Below are 15,921 nucleotides of genomic sequence, written 5' to 3'. Positions count from 1 at the left end.
AAGCCTCTGTTGTGAAAATTGAAATATACTCTGGAAGCACAAATCATTTTATTGGAAGTGGAAGTGACAACTGTTTAATATTTTACCAAAAAATGCACATCTCTGAAGACTTCTAGGAAGACACCTATAAATCCTAAGGGCTCACATCACTGGGTTTCATATGGCCCTGAAATAAAAGCAGTAAATTAGCTGTAGGAGTTGCATTAAGAGATTGAAGTTGGCAGGAAGAACACACGAAGGAGCAGTTCAGTGTAAATGGATTAAATACAGATTAAAGCAGACGAACACAAAATTCCCAATTATGCACATCAAAATTTTAATTATTTTCATATTTTCTTGATTCCTTTGATGCTCCCCAAGGTCAGTTCTTTCCATTCTGGCTTTTGAAAACAAGTTTTTGTTCAATGGTAGGATAATTAACACTGCTACTCTTAAATGTTGATCTCCAACCATTGACCATGTTCTGCCCCACAGCCAAATGCCTTTTTATTCAAGGTACAACTTAATTTACTTTTATATTAAAAAACCCCAAGTGTGTAGGCAATTTAAGGTCCTAGAAAAGAATAAATGTCCCAATTCCATTTTATCTTACAAAAATATAAGGGTTTAATGATGACACTGAGTCTTATACCTGCAGTTTGTAATTTTCATTATGGTTTCATCTTTGTCAAGCTCAAAGAGTGTGAGCTGTAAAAATAAGTGAAAGGTTCTTTCAGAAAGTTTAATAACTTGGGGTTGTTAAGAAGGCTGGAAGCTGAAAGGAGCAGTAACTCCCTGCCATGAAATTTCAGCAACCTGGACAAGGTCTTATGGAAATTCCATAAATAGATTTCAGTGAAACCTCATTGAGGGCAGGTCTGACTTTCCTGTGGCTTTTTTAAAAAGCAAATTATTTTAAGCACCCTTTTTTAAAAGTTTTTTTTTCCTTTTGGTAGGCAAATGATCCTGAAGCATTTTTCATGTGAGATTTGCCAAGTCCTCTCCCAGAAACTTATTAGCATGATGGCCCAGCTTTGCAGAGACTAATAGCTCCAATGGAAAAAGAGCAAATAATGGCTAAAATACCTTCTGGTATTTTATTTTATTTTATTTTATTTTATTTTATTTTATTTTATTTTATTTTATTTTATTTTATTTTATTTTATTTTATTTTATTTTATTTTATTTTATTTTATTTTAATGCTATTTTATTTAATGCTATTTTATTTTATGTTATTTTACTTTATTTTTATTTTTATTATTTTATTTTAATGTTATTTTATTTTATTTTTATGTTATTTTATTTTATTTTATTTTATTTTATTTTATTTTTTACAATGCAATATTCATTCATTTTATTTGTATTGTTTGCCCCTGGATTTTCAACCTCTTGGCATAGTCCTGACTGTAGAAAAACAAACAATTAAAATGCTGAAGTCCTGCAAACTCTGCTTATTTCTTGCAAGATCAGTGTAAAGGTAAATGGTGGATGCCAAATAAAAACGAGGGGCTCTTTAAAATAAAATGCATCATAAAACTGGTCTAATTAAACAAAATTTGTCTTTCATTGGCCAGTCTGCTGGAAGGAATTTCTCTTGGGGTGGAATGTGGAGGAGCTGGAAATTGCACTTTCTATGAGCATTTTAAGGCCCTGTGAAATAAATCTGAACTATCAGCAGGAAAAAAGCCTTAAAGCCACTGAAATTGCAGCAGTGCCAAAGGAAGGGGACACGGCCAGGTTCCAGACAGGTGGGAAGGGAGGTGAGAGGTGCCCCTTTGGTGCTCAGGGTGGGAATGCCCCCCTCACTCCCAGGTGAGCTGGAGGATGCTCCTTCCTGAGCTTTCAGACCTCTGGCCATCCACAGCATCCTGGAAATATTTCCGAACCCAGGTGGCATCACACCCCCCCAGCCCAGAGTGGCACCAGCCCCTGCTGGTTTGTAGGAACACAGCCAAACCCACCAAAAGGTTCTCGTGGTCCTTCAGGCAACCAGAGCTCAGGAGAACAGAATTATTTAATAGCCTGAAAACGGTTCCATCAAAATTCATTGACAAATATCCTTTCATCTCCCTGTGGCCAAAACCGTCTTTCAAAACCTTTAATTGCTAATTTAAGATTTCTTCTGTTCTGTTACCAAATCCCACCCAGAAAGCTGCCAAGATCCATCTTAAAACAGCTTAGGTTCCTTCTCCCAGCACTATATTTGATGGAGGGTTTCTAAAATTCAGTGTAGTGATTAGAGACCTTCTAATTCCACACTTAAATGTATTCAGGGCACATATATACATAAATTACATATATATATATACACATACCCATTTGATCTTATCCTACCCTTCCACTCAGATAATTCTTCTGGTTATCCCCAGATGATTTTTAGAGAAAATTATCATTTCTTTCTTGGTCTCTAATCTCCTGATTTCTCTGTGATACCTGAGTAGCTGAGCTGGGTAAGCCACAGGATTCAGCTGCAGCACGTGAGCCCCTGTGCTCATTTTCCTTTACACTCATCCTGCAGTTCTGGTGGACCGGTGCCCACATTCACTGCCCTCCTGGAATTTTTGGGGAAAATTTGGGGCAGTGGCAGGGGGCAAACAGTGACAGAGCATTGCTCTGTTTGCTAAGCAGATCCCCTGTGGCAACAACGGTGATGGTTTGATGAAATTAGCAATGTTGAGGGGCTGAAATGATGATGCAATGGGATCTTAAGCAAGTATTTCACCTGGGATTTCAAGGCTCACAGGCTGAATTGGTGTTTGCATTTTTATGCAGTGAGCAGTGATTTCTTTCATTGACTCAAGTCCTCTCAGAGGCCTACACCCAAACTTTGGGAGTCCTCTAAACTGAGACACCTGAATTGGGAAATTATTTCAGAAGCCTCAGTGTCCATTTGGGGTGGACATTGAAGTGGAAATTATTTCATGGCAGAAGCCTCAGTGACCATCACTTGGGGTGGACACTGAAGTGGTTTCAAACCCCACAGGTCTCTGTTTGTTTTTCTTCAGCCTCCTCTGAGCTTGGCTGTCCAGACACAGAGCACAGAGTTCCCATGGGGCTTGGAATGGGGAAAGGACCATGGGAAAGCAAAATTCCTGCTGGCCAAACCCCCTGGAAGCTTTCCCTGCCTCTGGAGCAGCAGCAGTGTGCTGTGGGGGTGAGCAGGGTGCTCTGATGTCGAGCCAGGGAAGCAGATTCCAGCTGGGAATGGTGAGCTGTGCACTCAGGGAATGTGCTGGGGATGGAGCCCAGTGGGACCCCTGCTCCCAGGTGGGAGCTGTGCCTCTGGAGATGTGGAAAAGCCACCTGAGCTCGCCTCAGTGGCTCCTGAGGAGTCCCCAGAATGCTCTGAATTCATAAAAAATGCTGAAATCTCCGCAGAGCCCCTCAGAAGGTGTGGGTGGCATCACACAACGCTGCCAGGGACTTGCTGGGGTTACAAATTTGATGTGTGTGTGTGCTCCAGTCCATCCATCAGCCGTGGAGCACATCCATGGACAGGCTGAGGGCACCACGAGGCTGTGATGTGCTGGATGCCACCAGGAGCGTGTCCCCTCCCTCAGCCTGAGCCTGCTCTACTCCTGTGAAGTGCCCCTGACTCAGGTTTTTTCATGCTTTCGACAGCAGTGGTGAGCATTAAGAGTAAAGATGTAATCATTTCTCCTGTGGGTCGCACCTCTGCTGTGATGTCTGAGTGCATTTGCATAATTAAAACATGGAATTCAGCAGGAGAAGGTGCCTTAATGGATGACTCCCCTCACCCTCTGCAACCCAGCACCATCTGTCATTTACAAAGAAAACTGGCTTTTCAACCAAGTTCTTTCTTCGCTGGAATTTAGTAATTTTTTTTATTTTATTTCCATGGCAGGAAGCCTTTCCTGGTTCCCAGGACACAATTTGGGATATATAAATCAAGAAGTGAAGGAAAATGCCTGCTGCCTAGAGTGTGTCTGGCATGTGCCTGTGCCCAAGACATGGAATTATTTCTGGAAAACCTTGCTAAAATTGGGAAACTCTTCTCCTGACTGGCCCTCACATTATTTGGGTTGCACATAGGCAGCAAATCCTTTCCTCCTTCAGGATTTCCTTCCCATCATCTGTGCATTCCCTCCCACCTGCTCCTCACCTTCACATCTGCACTCCTGTCTGAAAGCAGAAATAACACCAGCCTCTTCCATCAGGTTTTTCCAAGCTGGATGGAAAGATTGCTTGGTTTGCTGTGATTCATTGTTGTTATTTCCCTTTTTTTCCTTCCTCAGTGTGGGAATTTGTGTGAGACACTACCTGGCAGTGAGAAAGCTGAAGCGAGGAGGAGAGGCTGGGGTGTGGGCAGGGTGGGACTCTGTAGGTGACAAAGGAAGAATCTCAGATCATTCAGCACTTCTGCTCCTTGTAGGGGAGGAAAAAGCCTGGTCTCTCCCAGGCTGACATATTTTCAGTTCATTCCCTTTGAATTTTCTGGGAGCAATCCTCAGAAAAAGGTAAAAAGACAAAAAGAAGCAACATCCCCCTAACAAAGATTACAGCAGGCAAAACTGGAGATCCCAGGATTCTCCCCCCAGTTTAATAAAATAATTAGTTTCTGCCTCCTTTTGTACTCCAGTGTCTTTCAGTAGCTCTGAGTGTGCTGCCTCAGTGGCACAGGCTTTTCAAATCCCCTGGTCAGGAGCTCCTTGCCCTCATTTCCATGGGCAGGAGTGAAACCAGAGAGATCCCTGGGACCACTCTGCACATCTGGGCTGGGGTGACAGAGCCAAAGACAGCAAGAATGGTCAGACCTGGTTTTCCCAGGATCCCCTGGCCACTGTGGATGCAGAAGGAAGGTGTGAGATGCTGGAGCACCCTGGATGCTCCATCCAGCACAGGGAATCCCCCTGGAGCCCTCAACCACCAGGTTCTGCAGCACCAGGGGGTTCCCAGCCTGGGTCAGCTCCTCTCCCTGGGCTGTGTGCAGTGGCTCAGAGGAGTTTCCCCATGGGAGAAGCTTTTCCACTGCTGTTCCCAATTCCCAAGCCCCCCACAGTCCCTGATTTCTGCACAGATTGTCTGCTCTTGTAGCACACAGCAAGAAATTCCTGTGGTGGTGTCTCCCAGTGCCAGCACATGTGGGCTGCTCCCTGGGTACATATTTGTGCTCTTTCCATTTCAGCATGATTTAAGGCTGTGGGGAAGACAGTTACAAAGGGGGAGAAAAACAAAACCAAACCCCAACCCCTCCCAAACTGCTGTGGCCAGGCAGCTGAATTCTGAATTTCATACTTACCAACCCAAGCTGCTCTGAGATAATTAGCCTCAAAAGTCAAAAGAAACAAGCCAGATGTTCCCAAACCTGTTCAGCAGAGATTCTGCCTTTGATTGTGACAGTTTAGCATATGAAATAAAACTGTCTAGAGTTGGAACTGGAGTTTAATTTCTAAGATGGTTCAAAAAAAAAATCTGCTTCATAGGACAAAACTATCTCAGGAAGGAGCAAAGATCTTCTAAAAACCTGCAGGATAAAAGGCACAGTTAAGTAAAAAATTAATGAATTTTACCCTCTGTAGAGTGTAAGCCCCAGCTACAACAGAAATTGGAGTATATAAAAAGTGATTATGCACCCAAAGATACTAGTAAAAATCCTGGTCCTTATGATCTGCATCTATAATAATAATAATAATAATGGGAAACAAGTGTACAGGCCATCCATGCCTATCAAAGAATTTGAAAGGGAGCACATGGCAAAGCCATCATACTTACAGTTTTTCAGCTGAATTTTCAGTATTTTTCATTTACCTTCAGTACTAGACTGGAATAAAGTCAGCAATGACACCATGATTTATCCCATCTGAAGAACTCACCCCATTTTTTGGGGTTTTTTTTGTGGATCTCAATTCTGGAAGCAACTGAAGGGACTGTAAGAGGATTGAGAATGGAAAAAAGAGAAGTATGAGAGAAGAAGCTAATTAAGATTCTAGACTATTGGAAAATCCCAATGCCACAGAATATGAAAGGTCAGGTAACTAAGAAACAGTCAAATTAAATTTACTTTCCCCTTTGGCTTTCCAAGAAAACCTCTGCAGCCACAGAACATTTCACCCAAAGGAAAACTGCATGGAAATATTAGGTGAACTTCAGAGAAAGGGCTTATTGAAATGCTTTCTCAAGAGCCCTGGAACACTGCACTGAGCTGCACACATATCTGGGAAGTGCTGGGGCAGAAATCAGTGGCAAAGCAGCACTCAGGGTGATTATCTGATTATCCCTCCTGATGGGGACACTCAGCAAAGGCTGAGCTGCTCGGAGTCCACTCTGTGTGTGACCTTTCCTGCTGCACTGCTCTAATCCAATCACTCCCAATGCTTAATGTGAAACGCGTGGTCACGGATAAAATCTCTCCAGAGCAGTCAGGAAGAGGAATGACTGCAGCTCTGCCAAAAGGAGAGAGGTTCCCAAGTTCAAGTCTTTATTGTGTTTGACTGCTGGGGGAATCAGTTACATCCTGCCCAGTGGCAGCTGGTGTCAGAGCTCACCCCCTGACCAGCCAGCACTGACGAAGCTGATCTGTAAATCTGTGAGCTCTATTAATCACTTCCCAGCTGGAATAATTTACTGGACTGACATAATCTAATGGTTCACTGCAGTATCACAGACTGTGATATGATTTCCTTTTCTGATAACATTTTTAATTCACAGTCCATACTAATTTATTTTTTTTAAATAAAATATCCTACTGAGTTTGCACATCTGCTCAAGGTTATCTACAGTAAGTTTGTCATAATTTTGGGTAGGATAGTTTTGTAACAGGAAGGGTGATTTTGTAATACAGTGTTGTACAATAACAAACAAATCTCTTGCAGCTACAGCTACTCAGGATTGAACAGAGTCCTCAAGCAATTGTTCCTAATTTGTTCTCATTCTTCTTCTTCTTCCCTTTTTAAAAGCATCCTTATCTAGATTTCTGCAAACATCCTAGCAAAGCCCATCTGAGAGCCATTACTAAGAAGAACTGACTCAAATTTGAATTTAGCTGAGCCTGGTATCGTAGAACCAGAATGGTTTGGGTTAGGAGGGACCTAAAGCTCACCTCATTCCAAACCTGCCAAGGCCATCACACCCATCCCATTGCTTAACCCAAAGAGTCAGTGTTCTATCAGGTGACACCAATGAGGATGGACCAAAGGACAAAAGCTTTAGACATAAATATATCTAATTTTCTTATGTTGTCTTGTCTGATGATGAAGTTCCCAGATTCCCAGTAAAACTGAGCATTTCTCCTGCTATATCAGAATGCAGGCAGCAACTCCTGCATGGCTGCAGCTCCCACATCAAAGGTAGCTGGGAAAAATTGATGGCTGCTAAATATTTCTTCACACAAAGCTGAACAAAACCCTGCAAGTTGAACCAAGTTGAGTTTCCATAGTAGTGAGAAGACCTTTAAAATTGTGACTCATAGAGGTAAAAGCATCTGCAAAGGATGCTCTCTTTAGATCCTTGGGAAAAAGCCGCTGCTGTTTCTTTGCTGCTTTTCAGACTGATATCTACTCACTCTGCTTGGTTAAAGCTCATCTCTTCCCTTTGAAGGAGGAGTTATCTTCATTTTTCACAGAGCATGGCTGAGTTTCAGACACTGCCTTATCTGAGGTCACAGGATGACAAGAGTAGGCACAGAAGGACATCCAGACCACTTGAAGCTGAGCCCTGTGTTGAAATTGTTGAACTTCTTCCCTGTGAGCAGGAACTGGACTCATAGCTGTATAATATCCTGTTTATTAGGGCCACTTGACATAGAGAAATGTTTTCAGGGAAAATCCATGTTTAATGAATTAGTAAAAAGAAAAGCTGCTTCTAAAATAGCTTCTGCCTCTAATTATAGTAGGAGAGGAAGAAACACTTCAGCTTCTTCTGCAAAATTCTATTTGCTTTAGTTTGAACCACAACAGAACTCAGATCCTGCAGGAATACAGTGGAAGATTACGTGTGTCTTATTTATACAGTATTTATTGTCTTCTTTTAAAATATTTGGCCAAGACTTTTCTTCATAACCACCTTCCTCCAAACAGAATCCACACAAAATGCAACTACAGTTATTTGGAGGAATGTTTGTGCTTTCTAGCTCTCACTGGTCTGACAGGTTAATTGGCTGAAAATGCCTCCTAGTTTAATTAGGACAAAAATTGTATGTACCTATTCTATTGATCAGAAGATCACACTGGAATATAGCTGAGCATCAGACACAGACGAGTGTCATTTCCGACAGCCCAAATCCTTCAGCAAATTAAAACACACTTTTATTCACTGCTTGGAATGCCGTGTAGAAATATGATCAATGGGGCTATGAGGATGCAATTCCAGCATTCAGAACTTAAGGGAAGAGATGAATTTTTAAAATACATTTTTGGGCTTTGGTTGGTGAGGACAAAGCAAACACATCATGTCACAGTCTGAGCACACAGCGTGAGAGAAACAGTCCCTTGGTCTCTGCCTCATCATCCTTGGGTCTCTCTCCAGGGAACTTTTCAGACAAAATCTGAGCTGCAGGGAGGCCTTTGGGATGTTTCTCCTGGCCCATCCCAAGCGTGTCCTCCCCTGGTGGAGATGGCTCCAAACAGAGCCGGCGGCTTGGTCTGCTCGTGGCAGATGGGGAAAGAGGTCCGTGAGTCAGGGGGGAAGTGGCAGCTACGTCATCTGCGAGCTCCACAGGTCACATTTGTGACAGGGTGAAGCCAGCTGGACATGAGCTGATTTTCCATGGGCTGGAAAATAGGGTGTGGATTGTGCAATTGGTGTCTGCAGTGAGGGGAATCCGGCTGTGACACAGGAAGGGTCACGCAAGAGAGGACTCATCCCAGGAAGCGTGTGCAATCAGCCGGGGTCATCTCCTGTGGAATGCTGTTATCAGCAGAGACAAAGCCCACACAAATCCAACCCAAAGCTCCTGTGCTGCCGGGGATGTGTTTGGAAAGTAGCAGCACCAGCACTCACCACCTTGCAGGTAAACAGGAGGGAAGGAGCCCCTCAAGCTGTGAGCACTTTCCTCCTCTGTGTCCTTCTCTTCTGACCTCTCTGGGTGTTCCTATTTGGCTTTTGCAACACTGATATCTTGATTTCTCCTTCTCCACTCCCAAGCACTCCCCTGTGCAGAACCAGGACCTGATGATCCTTGTGTCCCTTCCAGCTCAGGATGTTCTACTATGGTTCTATGATCTCTGATTTTTAAGTCCCTCTGTGTGTTCTTCCTTGACCCAGATTTGACCTCTTGCTGCAAGACAACAACTTGTTCATAAAATGTTTTCTGTCTAAGCCGGTTCTTTATTTAGGCAGCTGCTTTTCTCTTTCTGTCTGCATACCATGCTAAAAAAAAAAAAGAAAAAAAAAGTTGTGTATGGTGTAAACCTCCACAGTTCTGCTTTTTACTTTCAAGCCTTGCAGTGCCTTTCACAACAAAGATGCTTGTGGGATCTCCCAGTTTATCCAATAGATCTTTCCCATGTTTTCATTTGGGGTGAAAACTGGAGATGGGTGACTCTTCAGGCAAGCAGGAAGGAGAAAATGAAAACAATTAACAGTAAATTCCCTGGAAAACAGCTCAGATTTTTAGATATTCTTAATTTGGTTCCTTAATCTCTTTTTCCAAGCTGAAAAATCCTCCAAGCGAGAACGGTGTTTCACATATCAAATAGCTTCCCACATCTCTGCCTTACTGGGAATCTTGGAGAAAGCTGGACACTGTGGACACAGGAGCTATAACACGGCTCGGAATTACCTTCAGTCCCCCTCCAAACACCCTGTGCCACACTACTGATATCATAGACAGTGTTTTGGCCAAATTCCTGCAAAATCTATCTCTCAGTTCACAAAAGAGGGATATCAGTACATGTTAAAGTGGAAAGGGAAGACATAAGGAAATGGGGCTGAGCTCTATAGCATCTTCCAGGGGTAATTGGATAACCAGAGCTCAGGCTTGGGGCTGGATCTTTAATTTTTAAAGTGGAGCAGGGAGAATTGAGCATTAACAGGAATGGAAGTCCTCATGAAGCAAACCAAAAAGCCTGAAAATGTGAGTTTAAGCACAATAAGTGCCAGCAGAGAGATAATTGGGTGCACTTCTGGCTTTATCTGCAAACTCTGCTGTACACGGAGTCATTAAAAGCAATCTCCCGGTGAAAAAGAACGCCCGCCTCATATTGAGCTGTTTAAGTGGTTGCTGTAATTATGCTTACAGATGTTTTAAGAATTCATATGTAGGAAACTGCAGGTCTTTAATTATAGGTAGGCTGGCAGAGGGTGCACTCTGCTCCACTGCAAACAAGCCTGCAAACAAACTGCTGACCGGGAGTGACCTCCCAGCGTCTGTTTGGGAAGAGAGAGGCTGCCTTCCTTCTGCATCCAAAGCAGCTGCAGGGACAAGGACCCGCTCTGAAAGGACTTCCCTGCTCCAGATCTCTGTGCTGGTCCCCTCCTGGAATGTCACTCTGGGAGGATGGATGGATGGATGGATGGATGGAGGGATGGATGGATAGATGGTCGGATGATGGATGGATGATGGATGGATGGATGATGGATGGATGGATGGATGGATGGATGGATGGATGATGGATGGATGGATGGATGGATGGATGATGGATGGATGATGGATGGATGGATGGATGGATGATGGATGGATGATGGATGGATGGATGGATGGATGGATGGATGATGGATGGATGATGGATGGATGGATGATGGATGATGGATGGATGATGGATGGATGGATGGATGGATGGATGGATGGATGGATGGATGGATGGATGATGGATGGATGATGGATGGATGGATGGGTGATGGATGGATGGATGGATGGATGGATGGATGGATGGATGGATGGGTGATGGATGGATGGATGGATGGATGGATGGATGGATGGGGGATGGATGGATGGATGGATGGATGGATGGATGATGGATGGATGGATGGATGATGGATGATGGATGGATGGATGATGGATGGATGGATGGATGATGGATGGATGGATGGATGATGGATGATGGATGGATGGATGGATGGATGGATGGATGGTGGGTGGATGGATGATGGATGGATGGATAGATGGATGGATGGATGGATGGATGGATGGATGGATGGATGGAGGGAGGGATGGATGGATGATGGATGGATGGATGGGTGATGGATGGATGGATGGATGGATGGATGGATGGATGGAGGGATGGATGGATGATGGATGGATGGATGGATGATGGATGGATGGATGGATAGATGGATGGATGGATGGATGGATGGATGGATGGATGGATGGATGGATGATGGATGGATGATGGATGCATGGATGGATGGATGGATGATGGATGCATGGATGGATGGATGGATGGATGGATGATGGATGGATGGATGGATGGATGGATGGATGGATGGATGGAGGGATGGATGGATGGATGGATGGATGGATGGATGATGGATGGATGGATGGATGATGGATGGATGGATGATGGATGGATGGATGGATGATGGATGGATGGATGATGAAAGACAAACTTTTGCTCTTCATTTTCTTCTGATTTTCTAATTGTCAACCAAGCTACTCAGGACGTAATGATTTCATTAAGATGATTAATCCCTTTTTTAAAATGAAAATTAAATATTTGGAGACAGTGAATACCATGCAATTGTCAAGAATGTATTGCTCATTTTTTTCTTTTTTCTTCTTCTTCTTCTTTTTTTTTTTTTAATTTGGAAAGCACTCTGAAAGAATAACTTTCCCCTCTCCCAGGTTATCTGTGAACCACAGGTGTGGTAGATACACCTTCATTCTGCAGAGAAAGATTTCCACACCCAGGTACCTTTTTTCGACCATTGATTTGCCTTTGAACTGAGCAGCCCTGGAGGGAGAGGATCCTAAAAAGGACCATAAAGAGGCTGAGCCTGGGGGAAGTCTTCAAAGAGGTCTCCCCTTGTTTTATTAATGGAAAAATACCCAATAAACAGGAAGGAGGTGCATGTGGAGAGACCACAGTAGATAGAAAGAAAAGGGAGAAAAGGTTAAAGGGTGGTTGACAAATTTAAATGTGAATGTTTCCAGACTCTCTTGGAACTGGATGAAAGGTGCTGATCTCCTCCAGGCTATTCTCAGTGTTTTGGTTCAGGACTAAGATTCTGCATTATGCAAAATATGCCTTCCTGGTGCACTTTCACCATTTCCTGACCTTAAAACACACAATAATTTAACTGTTTCAATTGGTTGGCCACAGTGATGTCTACTGATAACTTGGAGTTAAGGCCTTTCCCACACTTAAATCCTGTCATCACAGCTTTTTTTACTAAAATTATACCAGTTTTTTAACAAATGCCTTCAATGGCAAAGAACTGTTTAGAACACACATAGAACCATCTGGGTGAAGAGAACTGCTGTCCCAGTGTTGGGGGTTTGGTAGAGGAAGCTGCACACACAAATGAAGTTTTGAAAACAGCCCTAAAAGTAGTGAATACGCAGAGAAGAGAATCCCAGGAGGGCCTGGGCAGGAAAGGACCTTAAATCCCACCCAGTGCCACCCCTGCCATGGAAGGGACACCTTCCACTGTCCCAGGCTGCTCCAAGCCCTGTCCAATCTGGCCTTTGACATTGCCAGGGATCCAGGGACAGCCACAGCTGCTCTGGGCACCCTGTGCCAGGGCCTGCCCACCCTGCCACGGAACTATTCCTTCCCAATACCCCATCCATCCCTGCCCTTTGGCAATTTACACCCATTCTCTCTTGTCCTGGAATAAGAGGAGCTGATTCTCCTATTCAGGAGAACAGTAGGTGGTTCTTCAGCCCTTCACCCTACATGTGCACTCATGAATTTTTGGCTGGAATGTAAGTGAGCACCATCTTGGGCTGACAGGTCTAGTCTGGACACTTCATCAAAATCAACGAGCTCATCCTGTGGGATTTTTAAATTGAACTCCATTTCAATGTAATTGAAATTGTCATGGTAATTTTGTCTCCAAATCTGCAAGCTCAGGGGTTATGAAATGTCAGCACCATAAAATGCCTGCAGGTTTGCAGGCTCCAGCCTGTGTTCCTGGAAACTTGGCTTTATGAGAATAAAGCCACTGTCCATGAGAGTCAATTGAACCCTCCATTTTCCAGAGGCTCTGGGGGAAGCCTCGTGCCTAAGGGGCAGCTTTTCCTATCAAATGAGGTATGGGAGAGAGAGAGATTCAATGGAGAGCTGAGACACATCCTACAAACAGCACCCCTGACTGGAGTGACCCTCCTTTCCCCACTGAACTGAAATTAGGAACACAGCCAGATTATGCAACAGGGCTGTGCCATTTCTGTCCATTCTGTACAAATCTCTTCAGATAAACAGATTCCCTTCTCCTTATCTCTATCATCATCTCTGGAGTTAGCCATGGAATTTCAGCCATGATGGTCTAGGGTTTAAGTGGAGTAAAGGCTTTTAGAAGGAGAAAGTTTATCTTTTATTGGATTACTCTGAAAGGACAGATAAGCATCCAGGCATGCAAGTCTAAATGTTTGGAAAGGAATTCCTTGTTGGAGACCTTGGCCTTTCTCTCCAGCTTTTTCAGTTTGTCTCATAGAAGTATTTTTCCTCGCGAAGCTTGCCGTGGCTATTCCTGAAATGCTGCACAGAAGTCAGGGAACAGCAGCCTGAATTCCCAGTCAGGAGAGGCTCAGAGGCAATTTTTGAAGGGCTGGAACACCAGCCACAAACATGAGCTACACGTAGGTCTCATGGGCTCAGATAGGAGCAGGTCTGATTTTTTTTGGCTGCAGACACTCAAGGCCATTCCTTGGCAGTGCTACAGGAGCAATATTTACACAAGGATGAAGGACAGCTTTGTCAAGGCATTTGCACAAATTAAAAACTTTATTTTTCCTTGCTATTATTTATAATAGCAGACTGAAAAAAAAAAAAAAAACCCAACAAAAAACAAAACAAACCCAACCCAAATCTGGTTTCCTTATGAAGGAATTTTAATTGGTTTTCATGGTAGGATTGAGTGACACTGTGTTTTCAAAGCACATGCTGAATCTTGAGTGAACTGTGAGGATGAGGAGGAAAAGGAAAGTATTTTTCCTTCTTATTGGGAATTCTGTATTGACAATGAGGAGCAGAGGCTTTAACACAAGGGATTAATGCTGAGTGATCTGTGCTGAGCTGGAGAACAAACCATTTTTTCACTCATACTATGAAGAAAATTTAGTTTGGCTTCAGGCTGATCCCTGAATATATGATAATGTAGATAAAAATTTTTTGAATTTAGCTTCAACTTTAAAAGAATAAAAGAAAAAGGAAAAGTCAGTATTTAAAATCTGTGACCACATATGGACCTTGGTAAGGTCTGGTGATATTGAACACCCTGCTGGAGCTGCTCAATACACAGGAGATACACTCTGTGCACCAAAGAGCAGAAAAATAACAATGAACTACTGAGTTAACTCCCTTGATTGCTCTAGAATTGAACATGAGACATTACATAAGTTTCTGAAATGAATGATCCCACAGACCTTTCTTACAAGAAATAAAGCTGTACACCTGCATGGTTCATAATGGGTGAAAATGGGACAGTGTCCTTTGTGGCTGATTAGGACTATTTGGAAAACAGCAGTTCCATTTTGTAGGTGAATACTGGAATTCTTGAATCCCTTCTCATTCTAAACTGGAATAAAATGTTAACATTTGCTGGTGCAATAATCACTGAGTTAGCAGTATTGTGGTTTTATAGTTGGAAAAACCCAAACAAACCCAAAGAAAAACTGAAGGTAGCACCTTACTGAAATGAAACATTGACAGATTCATCAGGAAACTAGAAAATGAACTCCAAATTAATTTGTCACCTCGAACACTGCTGCTGTAAAACCAGCCTGGTCCAAGTGCTGCTCCATGTCTGTCTTAGCAAGGATTTTTGGATACAGCCCCAGACATTCTCTGTTTCTGCCCCAGCAGCACCCAGAGGGTGTGAGACACAGTGAGCTTCATCCTGATACGTTTTGGGGTGAAAAAATCAAATATTTGGGAAACCACAATGTCTATCTTTCAACTCCCAGCCTCATTTCCTCTCCGAACTGCAGATTTGATCTCAGCACTTCAGTTCTACCTCAGCCCTAAAATGAAGCAGTGCTGGAAATGGTGGGAAACTTTATGGCTGGTGGACACAAAGGGTGAAGCCAGTCCCAGAAAGTCCATTTTGCTCCAGAGCTCTTTAAAGTGAAAAGCCTCAAACATTTATTCCTGCTGACAGAGTTAGAAATGTATGAGGCTGTCAAAACCCAACTCAGATGCCATGTTGTGTCTGTCACGGTGTTGGTGGAGTTTAGATAGGAATGAGAAAAGGAATTTGTCTCCTCGGTAGCAGAAAATTGCTTATTTTACAAGGTGCCACGGAGAGTGTTATCTACTTGGGATTTATGGGGTGGAGGCTTTAATAATGCATTTCAGCAGGAAAGGAATATTTGTTTTATGACATCCTTCCCAGGGTGGTGCTTTGCTTTTAGATGCACTGTGGTTTGAAAATTACCAATGCACCTATCAGGGAGCTGAGACACCACTTAACCCCAGGGCAAGGCACGACGTGCAGAGGGGTGGGAGCCCAGATTTTCCCCAAGACTTGGGGGCAGCTGGGCTGCAGAGGCACCCTGGTGGGACAGTGTCAGGGACAGAGCATCGAGGCATTAAATGCAGCTCATTATTTTGGACAGCACCTCTTTGTGTGGAAGCACCATTAGCTACAGCAGTGGGGCTGGAGGTGTAAAAACCAATTCCTGTAGGATAGCACCAGTGTGAAACACTGCCCGCTGACATCTGATAACAACAGTGAGATAGCACGAGCACTTTGAGCCAAATAAGGATAAAAATGACGCTGTTGCTTCTATATTGAAGTCAGAGGCTCTGCAAACAGGCTGTAATGTGAATTTTTCTGGCCAGCAGCAGCTCTGTCAGCTGAGTGGAACGGCCACAGCCGGC

This window comes from Passer domesticus, chromosome 8 (assembly GCF_036417665.1).
Source record: "Passer domesticus isolate bPasDom1 chromosome 8, bPasDom1.hap1, whole genome shotgun sequence".
In the NCBI taxonomy this organism is placed as follows: Eukaryota; Metazoa; Chordata; class Aves; order Passeriformes; family Passeridae; genus Passer; species Passer domesticus.
The sequence above is the reverse complement of the archived record's forward strand: the minus strand, read 5'-3'. Positions refer to the sequence as shown.